The sequence below is a fragment of the Sinohyriopsis cumingii genome, chromosome 14 (assembly GCF_028554795.1).
Source record: "Sinohyriopsis cumingii isolate HCF-2022 chromosome 14, ASM2855479v2, whole genome shotgun sequence".
In the NCBI taxonomy this organism is placed as follows: Eukaryota; Metazoa; Mollusca; class Bivalvia; order Unionida; family Unionidae; genus Sinohyriopsis; species Sinohyriopsis cumingii.
Window position 1 is genome coordinate 106,016,439 of NC_142974.1, and position 12,971 is coordinate 106,029,409.

Genomic DNA, 12,971 nt, shown 5'->3' on the forward strand with positions numbered 1-12,971 from the left:
CTTTGCTTTAATAACAATTACGTGTGAGTCTGTGTATGTCTGTCTCTATATTGTGGGGGACACAGGTAGTAGAGTGATCACCAATCACTGCCATCTCGCCTGTATGCTTGTGTTGGAGTCATGGGGTCGACCAATGGGGTCGACCAATATGGGTATGTGAGAAAGCTGCCGGGTAGCTTTCCGTATGTCGGTGGTTCTTACCGAGCTTTTCTCCGGGTTCTTCATCCAACAGTTATACTGGCCGCCATGTATGCCTATCGTGTGCTGAGATATGGCGTTAAACCCCAAAACAACAACGAGGACGAGACAGAGATAATGATATTTATAATAGCCACTTTAATCTTGTAACTTGCATGCGTACGGTCTCATCAAATACAACAAGTAAAGGCTCTAACTTAAGGTTTGTGTACGGCGACACCATTAACACCTACTAAAGTGTGTACATATGGAGACATCAATAGCACAATATTTGCGTACGGTGACAGGAATCATACCAAGTCAAAAATTCCGAGTTAAAATGTTAGCACGGGGATATAAATATCGTCTAGTATTGTATAACGGGACGTAGTAGCAACCATATTATATATAAGGATTATGATTTAAAGTGTGTGTACGGGGATAACAATGACACACAATAATAGGTTATGATTTAAAGTGTGTGTACGGGGACATAAATAACACGCAATAAAGATTATGAATTAAAGTGTGTGTACGGGATATCACTGACACACAATAAAGATTATGATTTAAAGTGTGTGTACGGGGGACATCAATGACACGGAATAATGGTTATGATTTAAAGTGTGTGTACGGGGACATCAACGACACGCAATAAAGGTTATGTTTAAAGTGTGTACGGGATCATCAGTGACACGCAATAAAGGTTATGATTTAAAGTCTGTGTACGGGGACATCAATAACGACAACTAACGTGTGTGTAAGGGTACATCGTTAACACCAAGTAAAGGTTCTGATTTAAAGTGCTTGTATGGGGACATGAACAATACTAAAGAAAGGTTCTGATTTAATGTGTGTGTGTGTGTGTGTGTGTGTGCGGGGACAGTAATAACACCCACTAAAGTTTTTATTTAATTTATGTGTACGAATTTATCAATAACAGCATGTAATGTATGTGTAGGGGACACCAATAACGCCAAGTAACGTGTGGGTTACGGGGATATCAATTACATCAGATAATGTTTTTTATTTATATATGACAGAAAAATTGTATTTATATTATTCTGTATTTACATACAGATATGTAACTCGGTGGGACAGCAAGCTATTTGTCTGCGACATGCCCCGTGCTAAACATCCCCATAAGCAGCCACACTGCTGACATCGTAGTGATATGAATGGAAAATTGTTAAAACTACGTTAAAAAGCCAAAACACACACACGCACGCACACAAAAAACACACACAAACACACACTCACAAGACTTCTTACCAACAATTCTCATTAACATGGCATCAAAGCCAGCATCAGCGTCTATCTTATAAAGAGTTGTCTTCATTCAATTAAATCACACGAACTCACATAAATGCTATCTAGATGCATTTAAAAAGGGCATTCGATAATAGCGCACTTTATCTGGGTACGATATATAAAAATTACCTTTGCATCCTTGGTTACGCAAAGAGACAATTTTAGTTTACTTCGTGTTATAATTGCAGATTACTGCGTGTTAAAAGTTTAGCTTTACCTATTTCTCGATATATATATATATATATATATATATATATATATATATATATATATATATGTAAAGCCACACAGAAAATCTCGCCCCTCTGATGAACATCTCCCATGTAATGTCCCTTTTGTATTATTCTACGTATTGTGACTCTTTGTCAGTCATTAATTACATGTATACCTTTATATGCCGCTTTCTACTTGCATGATGTTATTAAGAAAGCCATTTATGCCAACCAAATTTCTATAGTTTTTGTTATAGTTACTTAAATCCTTCAACATTGCTACCTTCTCTGGGCTATGATCTATACGATCATTGTCTATAATTGATTTTCAGTAATCGCCAAGGTTTGTTTTTATTTAGGACAAACTAGGTGTTACACTTCAGTAAACCCTTTATTGCTATTTATCACATGCATGAACAACTTCCGCCTTGCAGGAATAGTAGGTAACCATCCATTGTCTCCAATCTGAAGCTATTCAATAATTTTCGTGATATTGATAACGAGTTCGTTTTCTTTATTTTTTTATTTTTAGGTTTCGCCTCCTCTTACATATCCTTTCAATTATAGTGTTCCAACATCTGAAATGTATGTGTTTACTGGGTTGTTAAAACAAGCGGTGAGATAACTAGAACTTGGGGAAACTATAAACGATTGGAATTGTATAAATGTCGTATTTTCTTACTCTTTAGTTTTCATATATTATCTCCATACTAATTCAGATTCGTAAACAGTACAATACGTTTGGTTTAGTAATTAAAGCTACAAAAATTATACAGTTAATGCTCCTAAAGTACTTCAAACAATTGGGTGGGATTTTGTTACGTTATTCGTAGAAACAGCGCAAATTCGTGTAAACCCCTGTTTTAACAAGTTTTGTACTCGTCAACTTAATGCACAATATTCAACCTATCTAATAAACAAGAAGGTCATGTAAGGTCGTTGTCAGGGAATACTTCTAATATATACTCTCCCTGGGACGTCTTTGGGATCCCAGCTTTATGTTCGAAAACGCTGCGTCTGATTCCAAATCGATTGCCTCAACATGTCAGTAACAGCGATAGCTCTATGCATTCTCTCTGTTTTCTTGGCAGGTAATGTACATCATCGTTAAATTGTTATTAACGTATTGCAAAGCATTAAGATATCAATCAAATATGAGAATTCAAAGGTGACTTATTTGCAACATGCGTAAGACTCCTCCATAGGTTCATTAACAGTTTTTTGTGCCTGGGAAATTATATATAGTATATCCTTTAGCTCACTTATGTTCAGTATCAGAAGAAGGAATTAAATTTAAATGTATTTGTGCCTTTGATGATTTCCTAATTATTTTTTCACTCCGTTTTCCCACGCATTTTCAATAATGTTAAACTCAGTGACAAAAAAATCATTTTTCTTTTGCATCAACTGAGACACAACGTATCAAAGTTAAGCGGCGATTTTATAACACTTTATTAGAAAAATGAAACTAATATAATTTTAGTAAACGTAACCTTTCAAACTCCCTCTGATTCACAGATTTCAATTTTTGCAGTCTGCACTAACGTGCAAAGACTTAATGTGCTTTTTGCAGTGATAGCACTAACACGATAGGCTAATTTTCAGTTTAGGTTTTGATATTGCCCAAACATATTTTAATTTTTCCGCGGAGATTCACAGTTATTTGCGGCCAAAAGTTCTCTTCGGAATTGTATTATGATTATTCCAGATAACATACATCAGGATTCAGGAAGGACCTTTTTATTTGCATATAATGCAGTTGAGTTTAATTATGAAGATGCATACTGCAAAAAAAATAAATGACGTCATTACCTTTTGGACGTTTCAATGATTATTTCTTTTTTCCAAAATTAATAGAATGATAGTTTGAATGACCTTGATAATATATAACAGATTTATGAAAACGTTTTTCATTATTGAAATTAATCATGTTCAATTATTTCGTGATCTAGATTTCAAGATATATGTACCATTGCCTGGGTTATTCGTCCTGAATAGTAGTACAGTTTATATATTTATCAACGAGATAGCGGTAACATGTTTGATGTAGAATGTGTTGTTTTCTAAGATTAAGTCACTTCATCTCATAGACATTTAATAATGAAAACACGAAATCTTAGTGCATATAATTCAGTATGAGATTCACCAGTCACGTAAATATTGCGTCTGAACTAATGTTTGTATATATTAAAATTTAGATGCAGATTGAACTGGGACCCATTAAATTCATACTCTAACGCGTTATTATAAAACCGACCAGTTTTAATGCGTTATTATAAAACCCCAATCAATTCTAACGCGTTAGTAATAATTTTATTTTGTACTTGAACGGCCTTTGTTATTACGTATGCTTTACACGACGCTGTCTGAAAACAGCATTACGTTACAAATGCCAAGGTAGTTACCATTGGATGGGAAGATTTAAATGGACTGGTAATACATATAAGATCAGCCGTATCAATTATATCGATAAAAGACTTTATTTGACCTGATTATGACATGATTTGACCTGATAAAATATATGATTTGACCTGATTATGACAAGTCAACTCACCATTTTAAATCACGAATCTTACACAGGGGTTGTTTTTGATTTCTAAGAAGTATTACTGAGAACACAATAGTTTTCGAATATATCCTTTCTCTTCTTCTTGAGAAGGAATTCATAGAGGATTTCTCTTTTTATCTTCCGCCAACAGAAAGGAAAATTATATTCTAGTTTTGCTCGATATTTGTATTATATTTGGTCCGTCATGATGAGACGAGCTACAAGTTTTACTGGGCGAACTGTGTTATAATTTGTTCATAAAACTTCATGGTATCGATATGCCTAATACTGCATTAGTCCAAATCACATTGGCAGAATTAGCACAAAGGTATGACTGGCTAAATTCAACAGCATATAAGTCAAGGTGTTTGACTACAACCCATGATCCTCATTGGCTATTGTGCTGACTCTGGTTATTACACCGATTCACCTAGGTCTTTATGTAAGGACTTGTGGTTTTCGTATTATTTGAATTTCATGTCAGGGTACATCTAACAATGTCAAGGTACATCAAGTTACATGTATTCATGGAATTTTGTACATTCCTTTGAAAATGATTTTGGTTTGGTTAATGTGCTTTACAGCACAGCGATACAAGTAGGTTATCTAGTAACAAGTAAATCTGAGTGCCGTACGAAAGGAAGCACGACGGCAGACTGGTCTGGTGATGAGACTAGTACACGCACGTTTTCGGTCGTAAGTCCAGTGACCAGTCAGCCACCACAGCACCACCTTAGTGACATTCAATAAAGGCCTTCTCCTGGGGAAATAACTGGATCATCATGTAGATTATTGAATTTAAAATTTGTACTGGATGAATTATTTTTCAAGTTAATAAACCCTCAATAATCATCTTTATCAAGCACTGAATGTTATGTTTGTATTTTATTACATTCCATGTGCTGTTAACAGGTCAAATCTTGATATAAACCAGCTTTCATGTTCTGGGCACTTACAAAGGGCATCGGCACTTCCTGATAATTTCATTTAAAACAAATTTTGAAGGGTTAAAACCCAAAATGATAAATCCTTAAGCATTTATTTTCTAATTATGTATGAGTTTTATAGTAATAAGAAGAAGTGGAACACGTATTTGCTGCTGTGATCAGTGTCGTTTTATAAGGGTTTGCATTGCCATAAATATTTTTTATTTATATTATTTGCTACAAATTATGTCCTACTTGTAAGTTGATACTGCATTATATGAGAGAGAGAGAGAGAGAGAGTACCATATTTTAGAGGCATTCTCACCTAAAGTGTTCTGTGGTACGGAATCTATAATTTATGAATTAATCGTTATTAAGCTAATACAATTGACTCAGAATTGCAACACTGCACTAGTACCTCCACATTACCAAGATGATGATGATAATAATAATAATAATAATAATAATAACAATAATAATAATAATAATAATAATGATAACTACAACAACAACAACAAATAATAGTAATAATAATAATAATAATAACTACAACAACAAATAATAATAATGATAATAATAATAATAATAATACTATTAATAACTACAACAACAAATAATAATAATAATAACCACAACAACAAATAATAATAATAATAACTACAACAACAAATAATAATAATAATAATAATAATAATAATAATAATATTAATAACTACAACAACAACAACAACAAATAATAATAATAATAATAATAATAATAATAATAATAACTACAACTAATAATAATATTAATGTCTATCCCGTTTAAGTTACGTTTTAATATTTTAATAGGTTACTTTTGATTCCCTTGGTAACAGTATTCACAGCTGAATTGTACAAAACAAGTATGCTTCGTTCTGTATATAGGACTCCGATTAATATTCAACAGTCGAGTGGTGTAGGTCTAATTATTAGTAACGAAAGGTTGACTTACATATTTTCAATACTTTGGAAAAAACCCTGCTGTATTTGAAAATATGAAAATCAATCTATGCTTATGAGGACCAACCCAGATTCTTCTTACAGCAGAGCACGAAGCACACTCCAATCCATTTCACAGGGATTCTTTTTCTTTAAAACTACAGTTATATCAGATACAATTAGCACAGTCAAAAAGGGGAAGTATGTAAGATTTATAGTTTCATTCCGAGGAAAGCAATACATGCTTTATTTAAAATTTATCAAAGCATACGTTTTCTCCCAAATCTACTCAGACAAATTATTGAAACGTGCATCCCAAGCTTTCATAACCATTCAGTATAAATCATCCATGCTTATGATATAATACTTCTCGAATATCTTAGGTTATTACCATTACTATTACTATTATTATTATTATTATTATTATTATTTAAAATCGGATCTTTAACATATGCAATAAAAGCATTTGTAGAACAATAAAGTTGTCAAAATATAGCAAAATAGCTTCGTTTTTTCAGAACAGATGGACACATGAGTTTTGGATCTGGCCAATTAACCCACTTAGTATGTCCAATTACATTACTCCAACTTAAAATCTAATCGTCAGGTTGACTAAATGTCTTTTTTTTTCCCGATTCACCTTTTATGATAAAAAGCCTCGACAGCATAACAGTACGGTGGGAGATAGCAATCCATATCATGTTATACAAATGAGCTATTTTTGTATTAAATCTGAACGAGTGAGTTCAATTTTCGAGATTAAAAAATAAATTTTTAAAACATGTCGTTGTACCTGTACATGTAAGCTGTAATAACTAAATTTCATAATAATCTTGCGCATGCGCCTGTGGCTAAATGGAGTGAATTGTGAAATGACTTGGCATATCTCAACGATAAATGGATCGATTGACAGTTCACGGCAGAGATGTGTTTATCACTTAAGCTTACAATCACGTTACTTTAACTATTTGCTCGGTTAAAATGGTTGAAATCCTCTCTTCACTATTATAGAATCTTTCAATTTATGACCTGGAAATTATAATACAATCAAATATAGAAACAGTTATCATTTTACTAGAATGGCCTTGTGTCCTCTACTGTTTGCCTATGACATGGAACAGCAGAGAGAGAGAGAGAGAGAGAGAGAGAGAACCGACCTCATGTAAGAAGCGTTATTTTGGTAAACTAAAGCTTAAACAAAAACGAAAACAAAAATCAGCTGATAACTTGAAACGGAGGCTTCAAACTTTCCGACAGTTTCTCTGGGGAGTTAGCTTTTTAGTTACTTTTTATTGGCGTCGTCGTTTTCGAAAAAACATACACGTGAGTTTTACTACGTTGACGCCTCATCGTGGTCGCACCCTCTCTGCTGCTGTCTCTCATCCAAATTTTTTATCAAGACCTATAGGAAAACTCGATCGTGGGTCATGTAATGTTATTGTTATAAATCCAGTGGGGTTGACTGAGACTGGCCGAATAAATTTTTGACCTTAATTATGTCCATATGTCCGCTGCACCATCTCTGATAAATATTTCGCAGAGTGTGTGTATCAATTCCGTTAAATACAGCTAAAATATTACAGTTGTATCTGATCACTTTAGGTATTTTTGTATACCGCTGAGTAACATAAATCACATCTGTGTTTTTATGCCTGCCTCGAGAAAATATCCGAGCTGGATTTGATTGTTTATCCTGCATTACATCGTCGTATACAACTAAATTATTAATAAATCCATCAATATCATCTACAGATGGCGCTTCATTAATATCAGTAATACATTCAATAACATCATCATCGTTTTCATCCAACAACTTTGCGTTTCATTAAAGTCTTTAGGGACATCGTAGCATGGCTGGTCATCTACAGACGAAACTACTAAAATATCACTTATCCCATTTCAACCATCTCATTATCAAATTAAGCAGCAGTTGCGTTTTACCACTTCCAGATAGACCTATTATGATCATTCGGACATAATTTGATAGCGCTGCATGATGCTTGACCAGGTCTTGCTATCGTGTTGCCGAAAAATCAATTACATCCATGTTGTAGAAATATAATAAATAATACGGATTTATATTGCGTAAAATGCACGACGCGTACACCCACTAGTGGACTAACAACTATTACAACAAAAAATAACAGATCAGCATTTACAGGTAAGTGTGAACGATGTGGTACAAAGAAATTTAAGTTTATTTCAACAGGCGGAGTTAAATAAATAAAGGAGGTGATATTGCCGTGCATTTAACAAAGTTACGAGGAATGCCATTGGGAAAATACCCAGGAGAAAAACACCTACCGGGATATAACTATGGCGGTCCTGGCACCCGACTTGATATCATGCTTGAAAACCAAGATCAGCCAAACCAGGTGAATATCCAGTGAATGCTATTGATAAAGCGTGTCACACTCATGATGCAGCTTATAAAAGTAAAAACCTACAAGATAGACATATCGCAGATGTAAAATTAATTCATGCTCTAAATTCCATAACAAATAAATCTTTCAAAGAATCGTTATCTAATTGGTTACTTAGATCTGCAATGAAAGGTAAACTAACTTTAGGAGCCGGTAATTAATCAGCCGATTATTATTGTAACGGAGTCAATTTATTATAGCCCAAGAGGATATTGGTGGGGTAGAGCAGCGATTAGTAAACTCGCCGAAGCAGGAGGTGTCGAACGTTCTACTGCTGAAAAATGGTTAGCACGACAGGCAATATGTCAAATTTACACACTACCGCCTAAAACCATGCAGTACGCACATTTTGATGTCAGCGTTCCAAATGAAGTTCATCATGCTGATATTTTATTTCTACCACATGATACTATTAAATTTGGAAGACGTCGTGTAACGTATAAATACGCGTTAACTGTCGTTGATGTTGCAAGTAGATATAAAGAAGCAGAGCCTCTTTCAAGAAAGACAGCAACTGAAGTAGCTTCTGCGTTTGAACGAATTTATCGACGTGGTGGTCTACGATGGCCACAACTGCTACAAGTTGAACCTGGCAAGGAATTTATTGGTCCAGTATCATCGTTGATGAAGCAACAGAACGTCAAAATACGACAAGGACATGCTGCAATTCATCGTGGTCAGGCAATTGTTGAACGATTTAATCGAACACTTGCTGACAGGTTATTTGGATATCAATATGCAAAGGAAATAATTCAAGACAAAAGATCTCGCAAATGGATCGCAAGATTACTAAGTGTGATAGCTGTTTTAAAAAATGAAATTACTCGAATAACCAACATGAAACCCATAAAAGCAATTACAAAATACATACCCGTACAACGACGTGATTTTTCAAAACAACCAGTATTGCTTAATGTTACTGTAAGATATTTATACGAACCCGGTGAACTTGAAGGTGGTAAAAAAAGAGCGACTGATCATATCTGGAGTATTACGACACATAAAATTTCCATCATGGTAAGATTCACGGGTAGACCCGCTATCTACAAAATTATTTTACGCATTATTTCACACTGAATTATATTCGGTTGTAGTCTGAATAATTTTTTAAACTCTCTTAATTCTACATCAAGATATCTATGATCATTAGTTATTTCCTCGTAATAATCTACAATCTTTTTTAGCCACCCGTATGGAGATGGCCCAACAAACGGTGGTGGTTGACCATGATCGCCTCACATGACCACAGCTGTATTTTTCAATAACAGCCAGTCGAGGAACATTTTAATGTATCTTTAGATACTGTGCATACTTGATCCTAAATGATGATCCTTGAAATATATTTTTCTCCTATTCCGTCAGGAGTCCATCTATCTGCCTTCCATCGGAAAAAGCTATGATAAGTACATGATCGCACTCCTCATTGTCTCATTTCTCTTGCGAGTCTGTTTGTAGGTGTTAAAACAATCATATCATCTTAACTCTGCTGAAATAATTCAATAACTCGCGTTGTTTTACCAGAACCCTACGATCCGTTTAGAAGACCTTTCTGTGTCTGGATACTGGATCACACACATATGCCGCAGACGATAATTTTGATATCTGATTGTTTCTGTAATAAATATTTTTGATTTGAACATCTGCGGATTCAGAATAATTATATAACATTTCTTGTTTGATTCTCCATTAACCCCACGATGCATCAATGGTTGTAAATTGTGTTAGTAATTCTGAATATTTTCTTCCGATATAAAACGAATCCGTTGCAACTCTGACTGCAGTGGTAGGGAATCTATTTATCATCGATAATAAATTTATAGAAACATAACCAAGCATTGAAGATATTAAATGAATAAAATGAGATGACTCGCCATTAATATAACCAACAATTGTACCTAATCATGTTCCGTTAAACAAATAAGCGTTTTCTTGACTTACATCTCTCTTTTTTGCGTCGGCGATTATAAAATCATATTTAACATCATCAACGATTAATCGTGCATACTGTCGTTTATGATCATATGCCCTGCCTTGTGTAAATTTACCGATTATTCTTCTACCGAGATCCTTTGCGGTGTTATCATCATAGGTGGTGGTAACCAAACTTCGGTCTGAGGACGGTATGATACAATTGCTTCACCTACAATCAACGATATTAGTATTTCACAATCAGTCATATATCGTAACAGCACTATTGGTGCCCAACGTTTCTCTGAAAAGTGTCTTCCAAACTAAATATAACAGATCGGATGAAGACCTTTAGCAAACTCGAATGATAAAAATGCGAGCGAATCCGGTCAGACAAAAATCGGATAGAAGTCCATTTATCGATACTCTTGTCATCTCGTGTGTGGGGTGTCCAAATCTTTTACAATATACAGAACACTCTCCGTAACGAAGAAAACTTCCATGATAACACACGACCATATCAACCAAGATAATATCGTTGAGGTCATGCTCGGTATTCCACAATCCGCCGTGTCCGTATTCACTGCAACTTAGCTGTACGTCTTCAAGAAATTCAAATCGTGTTGGCTTCCACGCATTTTTCTCTCTTGCAAAGTTAGTAGCAACTGACGGAACGGTGAAACAATTATTTAGCAATTGTTCAGTATTCTCTGTTGAAAATTTCTGCGGAAGATTTTTCATTACTTCGAGGAGAGATTCTTTACGATATATTTTGCCGTTAGGTCGTACAAATTGATCATATTTTTCATCATCTAAACTTTTAAATGGCCATACTGATACGGGATCAATTTTACTTACTTCGTGAATAAAATCAAAAATATTTCCCTTCCCAGATTTCTCTGGAGGGTAAAATCTTACGGTTCAATATCGTGGAAATATTGTTACTGCGTTAGTCCAAGCGTGAGCATTATGATCAACGATATTTACTGGAGCTCCTTTTTTAATAATGTTTCGAATCGCATAAAATCTCTACTGTTATCGTTGCTACTATGATTGGGAATTACAGTGTTTTTTTCCACCTTAGCGACATCGCTTATTGTAGCTCCGGTATCCTTAACTAATTGAGCCCATTTGTTTATTTTTTCACGTCGTATATCCGTTAACCCATTTCCGCGTATCGTGTTTATAAAATGTTCGATTACTGGTTCGGCTACACAATTTAGTCTTGACGAAGTCAACGATGACAACCTCATTTGCGCAAGATCATTAATGTTAGGGTCATCATTTAGCGAATAAATTCCATAAATAAACGCGGTCATAGGATACGGTCGAGCGCAATATGGTCTGTCAATACCAGTCAACATTCCTGGTTTGGAATTTTTACTTAGGACAGCGGGTTTTTCATTATGAAAAACAAGATCACGTTTTTCACGGATAATCTACCCAGCAGAATTTGTTTCTGCTAGCACAATAAACTTTATTCTGAAAAAATATCTTTGATCGTTGAGATAATTAATAATCTTTTTCTCCCGCACATCGTTCATTTTAGCATCAATGACTTTGTCATCAAGTTTAATTTTGAATGTTGACAATACCTGAGATGCCCCAACATCACGAAATTCTTTTTTTGCATTACGAATATCATTAATCTGATTATTCGTCGGATCAACCAAAACTCGCCTCCGCAAGTCAGGGGTTCTTCTGTCAAGATCGAAGCTGGATTCAGGAAACAAAGTTTCCCGGGGCTTGATTGTGGATAATCTCTTAAACTCCTCGATATTATATTTGAAACCAATATTTAAATTAAATATATTATATAAACAATGAGTCACATAAGGAATCAATGCAAGTGTTTGATGTTAGGGTCTTCAGTTCCTTGTAACAAATCTTGCGTAAAATGAATTCTGCGGACAACATTTACAAAGCGTAAGAAGAGGGAGTCTTGGTCCAAAACAGTGCTTACAGTGTGGTAGTGGAGTTAGATGGAAAACGTAGCTTGTGTGCAATGTGGTGGTAAAAGATATAGAGAACTAAAACGATATTATGATAAAAAAGTAACAACGTTGACTCTTTCGAGGACAACGTCAAGAACCTTGATGGATTTATAAGAAACCTTGAAGATTATATAGCTAGATTTGTAAAGACAAATGATAATTTAGACAAATAATATTATATATAAAAGGAGCAAAAAGAATTTGGCAGACATGCTATCAGCAAGAACGATGAAGCATCTCGTGATGGTATAGTCAGAAACTGTCGGCTGAAGAAACTGGTTGGTGCTGTTGATAACACTGGTTACTTTAGATTCATCGTCGATGGAAATAAAAGGTTTATCAATCATCTGTTGAGATATTTTACGGGCTGATCAAAGACGGACTTGTGATCGATCATATTGACTCGGATAAAAAAATAACTGTTTGAATAACTTACAAACTATCACACAGAGTGAGAATTCTGCACTTGGTAATGCTGGAAAACGCAGAACAGTTAAAAGACGGCAGCTAAA

General features: G+C 34.7%; 1 long non-coding RNA gene across 1 annotated transcript in view; it reads left to right on the plus strand.

Annotated features, from left to right (window-relative positions):
* Window positions 1-2,623: 2,623 nt before the first annotated feature.
* Window positions 2,624-12,971, plus strand: part of LOC149784560 (uncharacterized) — a 29,354-nt gene continuing 19,006 nt past the window's right edge. The window contains exon 1 of the long non-coding RNA XR_016413896.1: window positions 2,624-2,791. This is a non-coding gene — a long non-coding RNA (uncharacterized LOC149784560). The remainder of the gene's footprint in view (window positions 2,792-12,971) is intronic.